We start from the raw sequence: 20,991 nt of genomic DNA on the forward strand, positions 1-20,991 counted from the left end.
GATTCGGTTCCTCTGAAAAAGGATAGCCTTTTCAACAGATGTTGCTGGAGCATCCATAGGCAAAAGAATGAACCTCAACTCAAACCTCCCACTTTATACAAAAATTAATTCAAAAGAGATCACGGACTTAAATGTAAAATTAAAACTATAAAACTTTTAGGAAAAAGAGGAGAAATCTTTAGTTCCTGCAGCTGGGTGAAGAGTTCTTAGACTTGATACCAAAAAGGAAAAATGGATAAATTGGATCTCAGCACAATTAAAAACTTCTCCTCTGTGAGAGACTCTAGTCAGAGGATGAAAAGATTTACAGCAGAAACAAAAGGCCTAGAGAATCATGGACAGTTTTGCAAAAATAGCAGTCTTCGGCCTGGCCTTCCAGATGCCTGAAAGAACTACCTATATATTTGTGTGTCAGAGCTTAAAATCTACTAAAGAATATATCTCAGACTGCCTCTCTCTCCCCCATTTCCGCCCTCCACACTCATGTTTATATAAGGGTTTATGTAAGAGTTTATGTTAGGTGTGCCAAATCTTAGATTTACTGAAAGTATATCATGCCCTGTGACAGAGCAAGAAATGACAAGAGTTATGTGCAGCTTTGCTTATAACTCAGATCTGGAAAAAGTCCAAATGTCCACCATCTTATATATCTTATCTATCTGTATAAGATAAATAAAATCTTATATAGTCATATATGGAATAATTACAACAGTGGTCATGGTATGGTCTGAATGTTTGTGTCCTCCCCCACATTCCCACTTTGGAATCCTAACACCCAATGTGATGGTCATGAATGGGATTAGTGCCCTAATGAAAGAGGCCCAAGAAAGCTCCTTTCCCCCTTCTGCCATATGAGGACACAATGAGAAGTCAGCAGTCTGCAAGCTGAAAGAGGGCCCTTACCGGAACCTGGCTACGCTGGCACCCTGATCTCAGACTTCCAGGCTCCAGAACTGTGAGAAATAAATTTCCGTTGTTTATAAGCTACCCAATCTGTGGTATTTTGGTACAGCAGCCAGAAAGGACTAAGATAAGCTTACTGCTACAAGCAACAACGTGGATGGATTTCACTGACACTTATATGAGCAAAAGAAGCCAGACAAAAGAGTCTGTATTCTGTTGATTTCATACATATGACATTCAAGCATGAGCAAAATTAATGTCTGTTACCTGGGGGAAGTAAGTGCAGATACTGACTGCAAAGGGACATGAGAAAACTTTTTTTGGTGCTGGAAATATTCTGTCTTGATCTGGGTGATAGGCACACACACGTGTGTGTGTATTCACTTAGTTGTGCACTTAAGATCTTTGCACATATAAAAATCACTACACAAGAAAGATATCTTTGCAAAATAAATTTTTAAAACAAAATATGAGTTCATTAATTGGAAAGGCCATGTGTTAGTTTTCTATTGCTGCATAACAGATTACCACAAATTTAGTGGTTTAAAACAACACATTTATTATTGTACAATTTTTGTGGATCAGGAGTCTGGGGACAGGTTAGCAAGGTCCTCTCCCCATGTCTCACCAGGTGAAATCACAGTGTTGTCATTGCTGCCCTGTTGTCTGAGGCTCAGGGTTCTTTCCCAACCTCACTAGCTGTTGGCAGAATCCAGTTCCTTGCAGTTGTAGGACTGAAATACTCATTTCCTTGCTGGCTGTTGGCTGGAGGCTGCTCTCAGAGCCCCTTGCTGGCTCATCGGCCCTCTCACAACAGGCCAGTTTACTTCTCCTTTGAGGCCAGCAGTATAGCTTCTCTCTGGCACTTCATCTTCTTCTAGAGGGTTCGCCTGATTAAGTCAGGCTACCCAGGATGATTTCCCTTTTGATTAACTGAACGTCAAGTGACCAGTGACCTTAATTACACCTGCAAAGTCTCCTTTTCCATAAATGTAACATGACCATAGGAGTGCTATCCCATCATGTTTACTCAAGGGGAGAGGGTTATACGGGGCATGTCCACCAGCTGGGGAGGGGGCTGTACAGGGCACGTACACCAGATGGGGCCCATCTCTGAATTCTGCCTAGCAAGTTATAGACTCGAGAACCAGATATGGGAGTGTCTCCCAGCAGAACAGCCTTTCCAAGTTCCTTAAACCTTTTTGTTTTTGTAGCTTATTAAAAACAAGACCTTGAAATGGGGTGAGAGAGAGTCCTGGCTTTCCCTCCTTCCTGTGTAGCTTTCTGTTTTCACTTGGCAACACCAGGCTAAGTAGGCACCAGGGTGGGCAGGAACTAGCGGCAGCCTCTGCCAAAGCACACCCTGGTCCTCTCCCTGCTGTGTGCATGTGTGCTGTGCGTGTGTGTGCTGTGCACGTGTGTGCTGTGTGTGTGCGTGTGTGTGCTGTGCGTGTGTGTGCTGTGCACGTGTGTGCTGTGTGTGTAGTCTGCTTCCTCCAGCCTGCTCTTTCAGTTCCTTAGGACTTCCACTTTGTGTTTTTAGATACTTGAAAATTATTCCATTAGTGTATGCTCACTGTAGAAAAGTTAGACAGGCATAAGAAGAGAAATTAGCATAAATAAGCATATAGAAAATGAAAATCACCCTCGACCACGCTACCCCTGTTGTGAATATTTTGTTCTAGAGCTTTTCAGACTCTTTTCATGCATACTTGAACATATGCACTGTTTTAACAAAAATGCTTTGCATTGTGTTTTGTAACTTGCTTTGTAAAAATGTCAAGAATGCAATTATTATACTTTCATGCAATAAATTCTTTCTCCATAATTTTTCCCCTCTTTTATGGAATTTTAAACAGAAAGCAATAGGCCATGGCAGTGGGCAGGAGTAGCCTTTAAGAACTAAACCAAAGAAGCTTATTTAAATATGTTTCTTGGTAGCTGCCTACAGCTCCTTCTAAGAAACTTTGGACAGCTTTAAAAGCGCCTTTTACCCATAGACAGCCAGTCTAAGGAATTACTGCAACCATTGAACATGAGGTGCGGCGTGAAGAGTTGGGAATAGCCCCCAGACTCGCTTGTTGAGATTATCGAGATTCATTTTTGCATGAGCGTGACAGAGACCAATCAACTGGCTGATTTTCTTGAATAAAGGCAAATGCAGAATTTATAAATGGCAGAGAAGAGAAAGGAGAGAAACATCACAGCCAGTCTTGAAACAATGAGTCTTTTTTCTCATGGGTAAGCTGTTGGCTGGAGGCTGTCACAAGGGTAGGGCTGGTGTCTATCCTGGATGGGCTGGCTGAGCTCATCAGGAAATGATTCAGTTTTTTCTGGTTTATCCCAAAAAGCCTTGAACACTCAGCTGTGAGGCATAATGTCAGTCTGTAATGCCTGCAAAATGCAAGTTGTGTCTGCACCGTTTTCCTCATTACGATTCTTCAGAAATTACACATAACTTTCTGTTTTTCATTCAAGTTTACAACCAAAGCAACAGAACAGAATTCAACAGTTTCTTTTATTTCTTGAAAACAAAGCGATTTCCAATTGTTCATGGTTAGTATATAGAAATACAATTTATTTTAGCATATTGGTCTTGTATCTTGCAACCTTGCTAAACTCACTTATCAGTTCTAGTAGGGTTTTTTTTTTTTTTTGTAGATTCAATTGGATTTTCCCCACAGAAATCATGTCATTCTGAATAATGAAAATTTTACGTCTTCCTTTCCAATCTGGATGCCTTTAATTACTTTTATCACCTTCTTGCACTGGCTAGAACCTCTAGTTCATTGTTGAATAGAAGTGGTGAGAATGGACATCCTTTTTCCTGATCTTTTGGGGAAAACTTTCAGTTTTCAACGTTGAGTGTGATGTTACCCTTTCTAGGGTGGAGAGACTCACCTCTATTCCTAGTTTGCTGAGAGTTTTATCAAGAATTAGATAAAAGAAAAAAAATTTTTAATTATATATGGTGACAGATGTTAACTAGACTTATTGTGATGATCATTTTGCAACATATATGAATATATATGTCAACTATACCTCAATAAAAAACTTACAAATCCAGAAAATGTTTTGCATAATCTTTATATCTTGCTGTTTAGCTATAAACATTATGTAAGTTTCTTTCGGGGAATAAATAAAACTTGTTATTAACTGTTCCTAAAAAAAAAGAATGGATATTAGATTTTGTCAAATGCCTCTTTTGTAACTACTGGAACGATCATATGGTCTTTCCTTTTTAGTTTGTTATTTTGGCAAATTACATTGATTGATTTTTCAAATGTTGACCTGGCCTCAATTGTAGCTGAAATCATCTGGGTCACTTATCGGTTTCCTTTTTTATTGTCTGGCTCTCCCCTGGGTGTAAGCTCCTGTGTCCCTAGATGCTGCAGATGATGCTGCTCTGTAACCCAGCTTTTTCCCCAGCTTTATTGAGGAATGATTGACAAATAAGAATTGTATATGTTTAAGGTATACAACAAGATGTTTTGATATACATTGTGAAATAATCACCACAATCAAGCTAATTAACACCTCCATCACCTCACATAATTACCATTTTTTTTTTGTGGTGAGAACACTTAAGATCTACTCTTTTAGCAAATTTCAAGTATACAATACATTATTATTAACTATAATCACCATGCTGTACATAGGTTTCAGGAACTTATTCATCTTATAACTGAAAGTTTGTATCCTTTGACCCACAAATTCCATTTCCCCATCCCCCAGCCCCTGGTAACCACCATTCTATTTTGTTTCTATGAGTTTGACATTTTTAGATTTACATATGAGTAAGATCATACAGTACCTGTCTTTCTGTGTCTGACTTATTTCACTTAGCGCAATTTCCTCCAGTTTCATCCATGTTTTCACAAATGGCAGGATTTCCTTATATTTTAAGGCTGAATAATATTCCATTATAAATATGTCAATCACATTTTTTTATCCATTCATCCATCAATGGACACTTAGGTTGTTTCCATGTGTTGGCTATTGTGACTAATGCTGCAGTGAACTTAGGGGTGCAGATATCTCTCGAGATACAGATTATATTTCCTTTGGATGTATACCAAGAAGTGGGATTGCTGGATCACATTGTAGCCCAGCTTCAGGCAGTGTGGAAGCAGCAGCATCCTTGTTGGATGGTGAGTGAATCACCCAGCACAGCTCTCACTGTGGTTGTCAGTGACCTTCATGCTACGGCTAAAGCCAGGAACACTCTTCAGCCCTATCTTTCTCAGTTCTCTGAAGTATCAACACACGAGCCTTGAAATATGGTACCACATCCAGTTTCCCCCCACCTCCTGAGCTTCGGGGTCTGACTCTCTGCCTCTTCCTCCATCTGCCATAAATGTTGGAATTCTGAAGGACATGGGCCTGGGTGTCTGCTCTTCTCACACCCACTTTCTCCCTCGGTGACTTCATCCACTGCCATGGTTGCCAGTGTGATTGATGCCTCTAGATTTTGTCTCCAGCCCAGATCTCTCACCTAGTTTCCTCTTTCATTTTCATTCCAAGTCTCTCTAGGCCCACAAGCTTCAGCTCCATCCCTGAACGAACCTGTGCCCTCCCTATTTCCCAACCAGCTCCTCCTGCATGTCCCCCTCTCTCAGGAAATGGTGCCAGCATGCTCTGGCACATGCCCACATGCCCACTGGGCAGCTCCAGACAACTCCACTGCTGCCATCATCTCTCTCCAAGATGGCTGCCACACCCTCTAGTCAGGACTCCCAGACCCCCTTCCACCAGTACATCAGAAAGCCATCCACTTCTTTTTTTTTTTTAATAATTTTATTTATTTATTTTTCCCCGAAAACCCCGGTAGATAGTCGTATGTCATAGTTGCACATCCTTCTAGTTGCTGTATGTGGGACGTGGCCTCAGCACGGCCGGAGAAGCGGTGCCTCCGTGCGCGCCCCAGATCCGAACCCGGGCCACCAGCATATCGGAGTGCGAGCACTTAACGGCTAAGCCACGGGGCCAGCCCAGCCATCCATTTCTTATGTGCTCTCTCCATTAACCAAGCTCAAAGGGATACATGAACAAAGCTCAGATTTGCAGTGAGAAATAAAACAGAGTAGACATTTGTTGTGGGTGCTAGGCAACAAGGGAAACAGGAAGGTAGTAGGTGAGCTGGGACCAGGCACTTTGCACCCTGTTGCCTGGATAGAGCCGGGGGCAGATGGGCAAGAGGACAGAATAAACCCTCCAAACCTTGTGGATAATTTCCTATCTCAATGCACATCTTTTATAAAATACAACCAATCATTTAGATAAAAGCATTCTTAGTTTTACTTGCTGACATTAAACAAATAGCCAGTTATTTCTCCAGGAAAAATGGGTTTATGGGGATTAGTGAACAGTTGCTATTTGGGGCCTGCAACCCTGGTGAGTCACGTGCAAGTCCCCAAGCAGCAAGGGAGGAGAAACTCTTTTCCAGGAGGAAGAGGAAGTTGGGAGGGCTACTGTAAACGAAGAGTTCAAAGCGTAGCGGCTTCTCATTGGCTGGGTTGTGATAGCCTCTCATTGGCTGAGCTTCTTGGTGGTCAAGAAGAGGAAGTCTTTCTTCTTCCTGTTGGGCTCTGCTCTTGATGTAGGGCATGAGAGCTCCTCCTTTTGGCCTTCGAACTCCAATTTAATGAGATTTCTGTTTATTAATTTCCACATTTTCCCCTTTTGATCAAGATCTTTCTCTGAAAGCATCATTGATCAAGAGTCAGATTTTTCCAATTTCAGCAGCCTTTCATCCCTCGATGTCAGGAAGGACCTTTCCTGGGTGTTGTGTCCCAGGTCAGAGGGAAAGTGCACAGGTTGGAAACCTATTGAGGTCATGTTTGAGTAACAAGGAGAGGTAGGAGGGAGAACTCTCAGGCACTTTTCTAAAGTCCATATGTTATCAGATCATAGACCTTGGATATTGTCTGAAGCATTATGTTATCATCAAAGGTTTGGCAGACAAAATTCCAACAGGTCTGGTCCTGACATCTTGGGAAAGCTGTCTCATTGGATGTCATCTGCTTCAATTCCAGGAAATCTTTACTTTCAGGTCACCAGATGATGTGCAGGTCCAGTCAGGGTTTGGTGCTTTCTTTAGGTGTGTCACGTGAATCCAAGAGTCTATACCTTGGAGTTTTGCAGCACAAGGGTTAGTTAATGGTACCCGATAGGGGCCTTTACAGCAAGGTTGAAGAGAATCCTTCTGGAGGTGTCTTTTCCAATAGACAAAATTTCTAGGCTGCAAAATGTGATGCTTAATGTTTTCATCTCTCTAGAGCACACTGTGAAAAGATTGCTCTACCAACACATGGTTGTTTTTTCAGTAGAAGCAATTAGGCCTTTGCAATATTGGAGTATATCTCCTTTTATCAGTTGTATGTCAAAAGAGGCAGGAGCCAAATGCACTGGGCATCCTGTGACTTCTCAAAGGGTAAGAGCTTTTGACTTCCAGAGGGGGTGGGTCTGAGATTTCAAAGGACCAATGGCAATGCTTTTGGCCAAAGTATTTGCAGATTTTGCCAACTGAGTCGTGATATGCTGTTAGTGTATTCGACTAAACTAGAGAGTTGAGGGTGGCAAGTGCAGAAAAAATGTTGTAAAACTGGCCAAAAAGCTCAGACTTCTCGAAGCACTTGACCAGTAAAATGGGTTCGTCAGTCAGTATGAGGTTCAAGATAAGTTCCCCAGGTAGGGATAATCTTTTCCAAAAGCACTTTAGCTGTAGCCTGCTGCAAGGGAAGGCTTCAGTCCAGTAAGGAAACATACAGACCATAACTAAAACATATTTATATCTATGAGACAGGAGAAGTTGTGTGAAACCCATTTGCCAAACCTTGAATGGTTCATTAGGCAGTTTAAAATGTCTGAAAGCAGTATGTATAGGGTCCCCTGGGTTGTATTTTGGAAAAGTGTGACAAATAAGGTAGGCACTTTTTGCAGGCTTGTTAATATTTCCCCACCAATATTGATTGATGAATGCCATAATTTTGTCAGTATACAAACGGTTTAATGCATGTACAGTGTTTAGAAATGGGAATTTTAGAGTCTCCAGTAGAAATGGTTGTTATTTGGGCCAAACAAGACCTTTCTCTTTTTATCAAACCAATAATTGTTGAATTTCCAATCTTGCTTTTTCCTTTTTTGGGACCAATTGTTCAGCTTCTCTAGCCAGTTTTTCTAAGTTATCATTTGGGGAAATATCCCTTTGGATCATGAGAGAGGTTTGGCTGTTGTTGGTTCCTTTAAGGCTACATTCCTTGTGGAAATGTCAGCAAGGTGATTTTCTAAAGGAAATCATAGAGTCAAGTTTAGAATGCCCTAGGATCTTAATAATAGAAAGCAGCAGGTACCTGTATAGCATCCAATAACCCTGAATGTAGGGATCATTTTAAATTTTATTCTGCTGAAAGTAAGGAAGCCACATTGCTTCCACAACATTCCAAAGTCATGAGCAACTCCTAAAGCATAACTACTATCAGTATAAATGTTGGCAGTTTTGCCCCTGGCTAAAGTACAAGCCTGTGTAAGAGCGTATAATTCAGCCTGTTGGGCTGAAGTAGCCATAGGTAAAGGTGCTGCCTCAACAATATCAAAAGGAGTTGCAATAGCACACCCAGCACAATACTTGCCATTGTCATCTTCTGAATAAGAACCATCAGTGAACTAGGAGAAGTTGGTGTTATCCAAAGGAGTTTCCTGCAGATCATCATGAGGAGTTAGGAGGTGACCCATCAGCATTAAGCAGTCATGAGGGATTCTGTCGGTTATGGAGGGGAGAAGAGTGGTAGGGTTAAGGTTATTACAATGTAAAAGAGTTATGTGACGAGCAGTTAACACAAGGACTTCAGAGGAGGTGAGGGGGCTGACTCAAAATTGTTGAATGTGATGAGACTTCAGGAGGGCTTCTACTACATGAAGTATAAAAATGATTAAAGGGGATCCCACAATGACTTTCTTGGTGGCCTTAACCAAAAGGCCAGTGGCAGTAATGGCTCAATGGCAAGGAGGGGTATCCCCATGCCACAGGGTCCACTTGCTGGCTATAAAACCCTGTGGGTCCATGGTGCTTCCCGTGTTTTTGGGTGAGTATTCCAAGGGCATTCCCTTTCTTTTCATATACAAAAATAAAAAAGGGAACCTGCTAACTGGGTTGTTCAAGAGCAGGTGGGTGCATCAAACTCTCCTTTAATGCCTTAAAGGCTATATTGTCCTGTTCTGCCCATACAACTGGGTCGAGGTTGTTGTTCTTTTTAAATAAAACATACAGAGCTTTGGCCATAAGAGAGAAATTTGGAATCTAATTTCAGCAATAACCAACTAGCCCCAAAAAACCTTGAAGTTGGCGCTTAGTTTTGGGTTTTAGGAAACCTAGGACACCATGAAGCCTATTTGGATGTTGGTGTAGCTATTATTCTGATATCAGACTCCCTAAATATCAAACCTGGGTTTAGGCAAACTGCAATTTCTCTTTGGCAACCATATATCTCTTTAAGGCTAAAAGCTTTAGCAGGTGGATGCTGTCTTCCTGTGAGGAGGCTTGGGAAGGAGAGCAAAGAAGCAAATCGTCCATGTACTGCAACAAAGTAGAACCTCCAGGGAACTTTATATCATCCGGATCAGCCCTCAGGATTTGTGAGAAATAAGAAGGGCTCTCAGTAAAACCTGAGGCATTACTGTCCAGGTGAATTGTTTTCCTTCCCAAGTGAACGCAAAAAGGTGTTGACTAGCTTTATAACTAGAATGCTCAAGAATGCACTGAATAAATCAATTACCGTAGCATTTGATCCCAGTGGGAATGGATGTTAGTAGGGTATGAGAGTTAGGAACAACAGGGTGTTGAGGGATAACAATGTTGTTTATTGCTCGGAGGTCCTGGACAAACCTCCACCCTTGGCCCTTGGTTTTCTCATAGGTAAAAATGGAGTATTACAGGGACTAGTACAGGGATAATGAGGCCGTGAGCCTTGTAATCCTCTATTATGGGTCCCTTGAAGGGCTTCTTTACCTATAGGGCATTGATTAATTCTGGGGAGAGATTTTGAGGGATCTATTTGAATCTTGATGGGAGGTGTGCTGTGAGTTTTACCAATATCAGTTGGAGATTTTGCTCATAAGGGCAGTGGTAGCTTATTCAAAAGGGATAAATGATCAGTGTTTCCAGAATCAGCTCTAGTACCATCAAAGACGGAGCAAATAAAAGATGTCAAAGGGTCATTTAATTCATCTGGTTGGGCATTTTGATGACCACTGTCAAATTCTAGAATTATTTCCCCCTTTTGGGAGAATGAAAATCCAGAATGATACTTTTCCAAGAAGTCTCAGCATAATAAATCAACAGAAGTGAAGGAACTAAGGAGAAAATGTGACCAGGGAACCAGGCAAAGAAAGGATTACTGAGGAGCTGGTTAAACAACTAATGTAATCTGTCAAGTGTTTTGCAGACAAAAAGAAACTATATGTTCTGTTTTGCAGATGTTGCTGTTTTGCAGAGAAATTGTAAGTTCGCAGAAAGACTCCCACAAATTGTTCCAGCATCAGATGTCCTAAAGTTACCTTAACTCATTAGCATCTTAAATTCTCCTCCTTTGGGAGGGTCCAAACAGCCATTTTTAGATCATGCAATGTATCTAATAACATGTATACATGCTATGCATGCACCTTAAAAGAACACAGTTGTTACACTGTGAGACTAGTCATGAACAGGTTCATCAGTTGTTACAAATAAACCCCGACCTTCTGCTCTCTTTGTGTCAAGTCACTACTGGCACTGAGCTTGGGAAACACTGCTTTGGGAGTTATCCCTGGTGTTCTCCATTGCTTGTGCAAGCAATAAACATTTCTTCACCTGCTTCTGCCTTGGTTGTGCTTTTTGGCTCTGCTTTCATCAAGAGACGAACCCATTGAGTTCAGTTACGAAAATGGTGTGTGTCTCTCAATGGGCTTAAACAAAAGGGAGTAGGTTCAGAGACAGGAATCTGTTGAGGATTATTAGAAATCCCCAGTATCTGAACAGTTTTAGTACTCTCGGGTAGGGTTGCTTTATCACAGTGGAGCTGAGCACCAAGAGTGTGGCTCAGTGTCAATCAGGACAGAAAGAGATTCATCTCCAATCTGGAGAAATGTTTCTCCAATTAGATTAAGAGGGAGGATTGGGAAGAGCCCCTGTATTTCCTTGGAGACCTGTCACTGGGAATTTGGAGGACATTGGAAAGGCTGGTTAGAGGGCTGAAGGTGCCTGAAGCCCTTAAATTTGTAGCAGTCTCTTTTTCAATGTCCTGACTCTTTGCAATAATACTTGAAACTAGAAGAAATCTGGTTTCATTTAGGGGTCTTCATTTGCTGGAGTTGAAGATTAAGAATTTTAGCGGTCTTTCTTTTAGGTGACCATCTAGAGTGCAAGAGAGCTGGTTTCCCAGATTAACTAAATCTGGAATGGACATAATTTTCCATTTCATCCTGGTCCTTTTTACTAGAAGGGAAAGGTCCCAGTTCAGCCCATTAATAAACATAAAGTTAAAAGCTACCCTGGTGGAATCAACATAAAGGAAGACTAAAGTTTTCTTTAAAAATAGTCTCAAGTTGCTTGTAATAATCATGAACAGGTTCATCAGGTTTTTGTGCAAAAGCCTGCATTTTGTTCTAATCAACAGGCTTTGGGAAAGCCCTAGGAATTGCCTATGAAGTCGTCTAGTGATTGTCCGAGCCTGATCATATAGCAGGTCAGCGGGCTGGTCTCCTGGTTGTAATTCTAGAGGTGTTTCAGGATTTTCCCAATTAGCAGTTTTCCTCCAATGCTGGGCCTGGTCTTCACCGACAAGCATATGAACTAGCTGATAAATGTCAGAGAAACAAGGTTGATAAGTTTGAATGACTATATTAAATTCCTCAGCAAATTTGTGAGATCTTCCATTACTTTGGGAAAATCTTTAACTATGGCTTGCAGTTCAGCTTTTGTCCAGGGAATATAAGAAATTAAGGGTTTATCTTTGGTTCCTCAGAAGGCTTAATTTTAAAGGGACAGGTTCTGACAGGTTCAGAGGAAGAGGGAGTTTGGAGAAGTTCAGGGAAGAGGGGAAGTTCAGTGAGAGAGTTACTCTGGGGGAACTGAGGTACAGAGGAGGTGTAGGCAGCATAGAAAGGAAGGAGGAGGATGGTGCAGGAGGCAGAACCCCTGAGACAAAGAAGCCAGGGAAGAGGAACATGAGGCTCCAAAAGCCATTTTATCTTTCTTTAGTCATTTGTTTTCCCAGGTTAATCTTAAAATTTTATTTTGCAAAGAGGCAATTTTAGACTCCTGATAAAGTTTGGAAGCCTCAAAATACCCATCAAAATAACTGTTCCATTCAGTTTTGGAAATTACAGAGCTATGGTTGTCCAATGTAGTTTTAAGAAAAGTATGTTTGGGGAGTTCAACAGCCCCGCATAATGGCCATTGATATTCTAAATTACTTTTGGTTAAGTTGGTTTATTTAGTTAGAAATCCCCATGAGGAATGATCCAGGTTTTAAACATAAAATCGGCCAGTAGCTTGTGATGGGGGCCCTCAAAATATTGAGATAACTGGGATATTTCTTAGAGGTTTTTCTCTAGAGCAAAGGAATAACTCTTGAACAGCTCAAACAGATTCAACAGCTCAAACAGCCCGCAGGCTTAATACCAGCCAGTTTCAATAGAACAGTCTGATTTTATTAAGGTGGACTGAAGGTCGAATCAATGCAGTTCCAAAGAACAGTCTGGTTACAAATGAAATCGGACTGAAGGTTGATCAATACAGTCCCAAGTAACAATCTGCTCCCAAGGGAGCCAGGCCGAAGGCTGGACCAGCATAGTTCCAATAAAACTGAAGGCTAGCACAGTTTCAGAAGAAACAGTCCAGTTCCAAAAGGAATCAGACCAAAGGCTAGAGCAGTTCCAAGGAATACCCTGATTCAGAATCAGGCTGAAGTGCCATCCGAGTACTCACAGACAAATTAGGCCTTAACTAGAAACAGATGAAGCCTTAAAATAGCTCTCGAATAAAGCCTGGAGGGCCTGAAATGCAAAGAGGGTGGAAGCTCAGATCCAGGAGGAAGACTGACCCTCCAACTCCGTGGTCAAGGAGAAAAGCAGGGAGCTCAGTGGTCTCTGTTGTGGGTACCGAACCTGTTTGCTCACCAGCCTTGGAGTCATTGGAGGTCTTCTCTGGATCCCTGTATGGGCCATCAAAATGTTGACTTTAAACAAACAGAAAGCCAGTTATTTCTCCAGCAAAAATGGGTTTATTTGGGATCAGCAAAGACTTTCAATTCAGGGTCTGCAACCGTGGCATACCGTGAGCAAATCCTGGAGCAGCAAAAGGAGGAGAAACTCTTTTATAGAGGGAAGGGGAAGTGGGGGGGCTGTTGTAAACAAAGAGTTCAAGGTGTAGTGGCTTTTCATTGGCTGAGTTGTGACAGTCTCTCATTGCCTGAGCTTCTTGCCAGTCAACAAGAGGAAGTCTTTCTGCTTCCTGATGGGCTCTGCTATGGACTTAGGGCAGAAGAGCTCCCCTTTTGGCCTCTCAACTCTATTTATGAGGTTTCTGTTTGTTTATTTTCACAGGTGCATCCAGTGTCCATCCAGATGTGGCCTGATTTAAGTGGGCAGTTTGCACTTCCAGGGCCCTCAGGCCCAGGGAGACATCCTTGTTCCTGCTAAAGGCCACCCTTTACCAGGCATTCACTAGGCCTACCCGACTTCCTCACACTCCTTTACCATCTCCACTTACTTGGATCAACCAACTTATCCCTCACCACAGCTCTAGAGAGTAAATTCTATTATTAGTTCCAGTTTATAGATGAGGAAGCCGGGACAGGAAAAGGTTAAGGTCAAGTAGGAAGTGGTGAGAGGATCTGACCTGCATGCACTCTGGGCAGCAGGGTGAAATGTGTAACACAGCAGTCAGGACTGCTGCTTGTCAGGCATCAGCTCTTGGAGTCACCAGTCATTGCTCGGTGTTACCGCACAAAGGGCACGATCTGCTCTCCGTGAGACAGAAGGAAATCATCAAGAGGCAAGATGGTGGAAAAGAAAGGGCAATTTATTACAGCATGCTAGCAAGGGGGAAGATGGCCGACTAATGTCTCAAAGAACCATCTTAAGGGGGCACAAAATCTTACAGTGGTTATACAGGCCGATGGGTTATAGGGGAAGGGATTAGGAATGTTGACCCTCTGGTGTTACAGACTGGGAGTGCCACACCAGATCTTTCAGTATTCATTGATGATGGCTATCAGCATAGACTCTCTGTTCAGGGGTCATCACATTCCTAAGGAACTCAAAAGAACAAAGTTATCATCTTATCACATCTGGGAGCTACATGCACAAGCAGGGGTCGTAAAATCTACAGAGCAGTTAGATCTCCTGGAGAGTGCATATTCCAGCTGGAGTAGTTTGTCAGAGGTCATTCAAAGTTACCGTAGGGTTTCTTTTCTACAATATGGCTTCCCTTATGTCAACCTTGTCTTGAGCCAGTATCATTGGCAGGTTCTGTTCTCTGTTTTACTGTGAAGATACCTAGGCTCAGAACAGTTGAATGACTCTACTCCGGCTGCAAGTGTGTTGGGGCCAACCTGGGACCCAGGCCTGGCTCAAACCACAACACAGCGGCTGCTATAGAGACAGCTTCACACAGACGTGGCATACCACGCCACACCTGGCATATGCCTGATGGAAACCCACACTTGACTCTTCGGTTGGGCTCACAGCAAACAGACTATAAGGCAGAGGTTTGTGTGCAGGAAGTTTAATGGGGAGCGCTCCTGGGATCAACACTCATAAGGGAGGCAGGCAGGCAGGACTGGGCAGAGGGAGAAACTGGGCTGTGAGGCAGTTAGTCCTGAGGCCTCAGCAATTCCATGGGGAGCTGTGAAGCTGGGAGGAAGCTGCAGAAATGTCCAAGTTGTGGTGAGGCTGAAGGGGATGGGCTGGGTCTCTGTGCCCCAGCATCAATCAGGCTTTCATTCCAGATAACCACGGGTGAGGCAGCTCCTTCCCCCCACCCCCCACCAATTCCTGCAGAGGACCTCAGCTTCAGGCTGACTACAGAGAAGAACTTTGTCTGCTCAGTGGCTTGATCATGCCGTCTGCTCACCCCCCTTCCCACAGGCAGTCCTTTCTAGCCTTCTTTCCTCTTCCCTATGAGAGGAACTTCCTTCTGCCTAATCTTTGAGGCACAGATCTCATGATCTGAGCCTTCTCCCTACTGCAATACCCTTCTCCCCTTGTTACAATGGTCCTTTTGAAGAAAGCCTTTCCTTATCTAAATCAGGATTTGTTTTTTATGTGATGGTATATTTATACAATGCAGTACGACACAACACTGAGAATGAGAAACTACTACAAACTACACACAATGACATGGATGGGTCTCACAGGCATAATGTTGAGGGAAAGACATCAGACAGATGAAAACACCACATATTGCAGGAATCCATTCACCTAGAGCTCAAAATCAGGCAGAACTCATTTATGGTGAGAGTAGTCAGGCTAGTGGTAGCATGGGGCATGTAGCCTGGGAGTGGGGTAGGCATGAGGGGTCTTCTGTGATGCTGGTAATATGCTATTTCTTGACATGGGTTTTGGTTACATGGATATGTTCTTTTTGTGAAAATTCATCAAACTGTACACTTAGGATTTGTGCACTTTTCTGTATGTATTAGGTTTCAATAAAATGTTTATGAACAAGCAAACAAAAGACAAATGACCCAATCCACTGTGTGTGCTGGGCGCTTAGGCACACAGATGTTAGAACTTGACATCGCCTCTCAGAACTACTGGGGGAGAGAGCTGTCCTGTAACTGTTATCAGAGGGACAAAGGCAGCAGAGGGGGCAGGCATGGGCATCACTTCTTCCAGGTGAGGAAGGCATGGCATTTGAACCACGTGGAAGTGTTTGGCCAGGACTGGTAGGAAAGTGCATTCCATCTGAGAGAGGCAAGTGCAGGAGATGGGAGGGTGAGGAGGTGCCAGCATAGCAGGCTGGATTTGCACCTTATTACTGCATGGTTCGGAATACCTCGGTAGGGGGTTGAACTTGGTCCTAAGGAAACAGGGGAACGAAAGCTGGTGATCTGGGCTCCTAAACAGAGGAATTGGGCCATCAGCTGAGGTGGGATCAAGGAGGGTTGGGCATTAGGAAGAATTTCTGAGAGTGAAAAGTAGGGGAAAGCAGGATGGGTGGCACAGGGAGATACAGAAACTATCCTTGGATATGTTTTGGCTTGGTGGAGGCCTCATCAGTACTGTAGGCCTGGCTTGTGGCAGGGGCTGAGGAGGGAGGGTCGCCAGTGTCTTCCCACACTGAACTTAACCTGAGCCCAGTGCTCACAGAAAACAGCATCAGTTCAGAAAACCTCCTGCACTTCTGTGGTCCACGAAGTGGCTCATTGCAAAGAACGAACCTTCCCCACGTGACCTGAAGATGACCCCCCCTTGTACCTGTGACAAGGCCAGACCCAGACTCTCCTAATTCCCAATCATTGACTCATAAATGACTAGTTGAACTGTTTGTCTATACTGACCAATTGGGACAAAGTGCCTGTTAACTTGACTTGACCAAACTTTAATTTGGCTTCTCTACTCTGCACAGTTCTCCAGACCTTGACTATCCTTGAGCAAACTTTAGAAATGGGGACAACTCCTCCTTAACAACCCTTCTCCAGAATTGACTGACCCCAGAAAAACATCCCCTGATCGAGAGTCCTATCGTGTCACCTGCTAATTTCACTGCCCCCCTCCACACACACACACTCAGCTCTATCTAGCCTTGTCTACTCCTGCCTATGAAAGAAGAGCCCTCCACAAACCAGGAACAGAGGGAGATTCCTCAGTATGACAAAGTGCATCCACAAAAGACCTACAGCAAACATCATGCTTATGGTAAAAGACTGAATGTTTCCTTCTAAGTTTTAGAACAAGACAAGGATATCTGCTCAAACTATTTCTCTTCTACGTAGAAGTGGAAGTGAGAAAAAGAAGTTGAAGTTATCAGACTGGACAGGAAGAAGTAAAACAGTCTTTATTAGCAGACAACATGATCCTGTATACAGAAAATCCTAAGGAATTTTCTTTAAAAACAGAAAAAAAATTATATTAGAAATAATAAATGAGAGAGAAGTCAAGATGGCGGCATAGGCGGACTCTGAACTCACCTCCACCCGCGGACACAGCAAATTTACAACTACTCTTGGAAAAATTACCCCTGAGACAAAACTGAAAACTGGATAAGAGGAACTCCTGCAACAAACAACAATCCTAATTGAGGTGGAAGAGACAGAAATGCCCTTCTGGAGAGAAAAAATGCCACCTTCACAAGCCGCCAGCTTCATGGCCGCCCGGGAGCAGCCCAAAGGTCCGCAGCCCTGCCTGGAGGAGCGGGGCCCTGAGCTGGGGAGCGCCTCCGCTGTAGGCATGTTTTGGACCCAGCACAGTCGAGATGAGTGGCATAATATCTGACTTTGCTTGTTACTAAAACATTGGGGAGTACCCTGAGTAAAGCTGGTTCACAAAGAAACTAAAACCGGCTCTTAAAGGGCCCATGCAGAAACTCATCTGTTTCAGAAAGCAACCTAAAATCACCAGAAAGAAAGGTGAACAGCCCTTTGGTGAAAAGAGACTCACCTGATAGGCTCTGAGTGCATCTCAGTGAGAGGTGAGACCTCTCCAGGGACTGGGACATTGGTGGCAGCCATTGTTGTGGCCTGGTGTGGGCGTGCTGACACAGACTGCAGATGCCCTTGGAGTTCTCCCTGGGGCCTGCTAGCCCAGGGTCTGCCCCACCCACTAGAGCACTGATTTAATTCAGCTCAGCCAGGGTGGGCAGCCCACCCTAGGGACTGGCCCCACCCAACAACAAGCCCACAGGAAACTTCTGGGCCTGCATAGATTGGTGACTGGATTCTTTGCAGTCTGGGGACTGGGTCCACCTCTCTGTGGGGTAGGGCATGCGCAAGGAGCGGGTGGAGAGTGTGGGGCGGTGGTGGAGTGTGTGGGGCTCCTGCCTCAGAGAGACGGGGTCCACTTCAGGAGGTCAGGGTATGCACACGGGGCAGGACTGTGTTGACAGTGCGTGTGGACCTGTGGGTGGCGGGGCTTGCCAGCTGCAGAAGATTTGTGCTTCTCAAAGAGCCACATGGGGGATCAACCCTACCTTCCAAAGCCTGAAACAACTGGGTGCTCCCATGCCTGAAGTCAGCCCCACCAGCTGCAATCCTCAGGGAGCTGACAAGAGACCTAAAGGCGGGAGGCTTATAGCAATTGTAACCCCTGAGCCCAACAACCTGCCACTCTGGGGGCCTACTCACTTAACAGAAATACTGCAATACAAATGTGCTATTAGAACTTGCAGCCAACTGTGTGGGGCTCCCCAGAGCTGATAAAGAGACTGAAGGGACCACAACAACTACAAGCAGCTGAGCATTACAACAGCTGGCCAGGGGGACAGCTCAGCCTCCCAGGGCACCTACAGGAAGAGCAAACAGGACACAACAGAAGGACACACGTAGCCCACATAGAGTTCACTCCTGGAACATTCGGAACTGAGGGAAGCACACTTCCCTCATAAGGCATCACTTATATAAGGTCACCTATCCAAGAGCAGGAGACGTAGCTGACCTACCTAATACAAAGACACAAGCACAGGGAAAGAGGCAAAATGAGGAGGCAAAGGAATACGTTCCAAGTAAGGGAACAGGACAAAACCCCAGAAGAGGAACTAAGTGAAACCGAAATGAGCAACCTGCCTGACAGAGCGTTCAAACAAAGAGTATTAAGGATGCTCACTGATCTGGGGAGAAGAGTAGATGAACTCAGTGAGAACATCAACAAAGAAATGGAAGATATAAAAAAGAACCAATCAGAAATGAAGAATGCAATACTGGAAATGAAAAATTCACCAGAGGGACTCAAAAGCAGAGTTAAGGATACATAAGAATGGATTTGTGAGCTAGACGAAAGACTAGAAGAAATCACCCAAGCTGAATAGATAAAAGAGAAAAGAATTAAAAAGAGTGAGGACAGTCTAAGGGACCTCTGGGAAAACATCAGGCCCACTAACATCCATGTTATAGGTGTCCCAGAAGGAGAAGAGCGAGACGAAGGGGCAGAGAATCTATTTGAAGAAATAATAGATGAAAACTTCCCTAACCTAAGGAAGGAAACAGACATCCAAGTACAGGAAGCACAGAGAGCCCCAAACAAGATAAACCCAAAGAGGCCCACACCAAGACACATCATAATTAAAATGTCCAGAATTAAAGATAAAGAGAGAATCCTAAAAGCCAAAAGAGAAAGACAAGTTACGTACAAAGGAAACCCCATAAGGCTATCAGCTGACTTCTCAGCAGAAAACTTACAGGCTAGAAGAGAGTGGCACTATATATTTAAAGTGCTAAAAGGAAAAAACCTACAGCCAGGAATACTCTACCTGGCAAGGTTATCATTCAAAATGGAAGGAGAGATAAAAAGATCCCCAGACAAGCAAAAATTAAAGGAGTTTGTCACCAAGAAACCAATACTACAAGAAATACTAAAGGGACTTATTTAAGGGGAAAAGAGAAGACCACAAATAGGAAAAATTATCTATTTCCACATATTATGAGAGGTTCAGGAGATTCCATCAGAGATGTAAAAGAAACTTTCCACTCCAAACAAATGGACTGAAGGTATATTTTATTATATCGAGGATAGTAAAGGCGATAGTCTGCAAACAGATCTGAATAGGTCAAATATTAAGAGGGAAAAACATCAGCTCGACTGGAAAGGGAAAACATCCACATCGACTGAAGGGAAATGACACAAATCAACTGGAAAGAGAAACACCAGGTTGACCGAAAAGAGAACACATCGGATCGGTTACTCACAACATCCACGCCCCACTGCCAGGAGAGTCTCTTCAATTGACACCGCTGGGCGGGAATCACATGTCCTGGGCAAGGCGTCCCTTCCACAGTTGGAACTCTCACCAGGCCTCGGTTTCCAGTAGTTTATATAAGCAGTTACAGAGTTTACAGAGCAAGCATTCAGTGTTCCCATGCACAAATGGTTATCAGTGGCATACGGGCACCAAGCCTCCTGGCTATCATCCCAGCCCAGCAGTTGTGTACGTGCATTGTTTACCCTGGTTATTGTTCCAGCCCGGCACAGATGGCCAGTCTGTCCCAGGATGGGGCGCCCAAAGGGCCTTGAACTTTTTACACATTGCAACTATCTCCGTGGGAGAAGGGCCAGTTCCCACCATGCAGAAAGCAGCTTTTATATTTCTTTTTGTGCTGGTGGCTGTAGGTCAATGGAGGGGCCAAACATGGCTGTACTAATGTCAAGACACCACAAAAGAGAGTAATGGATACAAATGCAAAAAAAGAGGTTAGATATGATATCAAAAACATAAAGTGTGGGAGGAGGGGAGTTAAAGAGTAGAGCTTTCAGAACGAGGTCGAACTAAAGAGACCATCAACTTAATATAGATTGTTATATACGTAGGTTACTGTATATGAACCCCATGGTAATCACAAACCAGAAACCTATAATAAATACACAAAAAACTAGGAGAAAGGAACCCAAACATAGTACTAAAGAAAGCCAACAAACCACAAGGGAAGAGAGCAAGAGAAGAAAGGAACAGAGAAGAACTACTAAAACACCGAGAAAAAAAGTTAAAAAATGGCACCAAACAAGATAAACCCAAAGAGGCCCACACCAAGACACATTGTAATTAAAATGTCCAGAATTAAAGATAAAGAGAGAATCCTAAAAGCATAAGCATAATAAGTACATACTTATCAATGGCTACCTTAAACATCAATGGACTAAATGCTCCGGTTAAAAGGCATAGGATGGCTGACTGGATAAAAAACAAGACACATACATATGCTGCATACAAGAGACACACTTCAGACCTAAAGACACTCACAAACTGAAAGTGAAGGGTTGGAAAAAGATACTCCATGCAAATGGCAATGAAAAGAAAGCTGGGGTAGCAATACTCATATCAGACAAAGACATGACTTTAAAACAAAAACTGTAAAAAGAGACAAAGAAGGGTACTACATAATGATCAAGGGAACAATC

Source organism: Ceratotherium simum, unplaced genomic scaffold (assembly GCF_057802395.1).
Source record: "Ceratotherium simum simum isolate JZ-2026a unplaced genomic scaffold, ASM5780239v1 HiC_scaffold_43, whole genome shotgun sequence".
Classification (NCBI taxonomy): domain Eukaryota; kingdom Metazoa; phylum Chordata; class Mammalia; order Perissodactyla; family Rhinocerotidae; genus Ceratotherium; species Ceratotherium simum.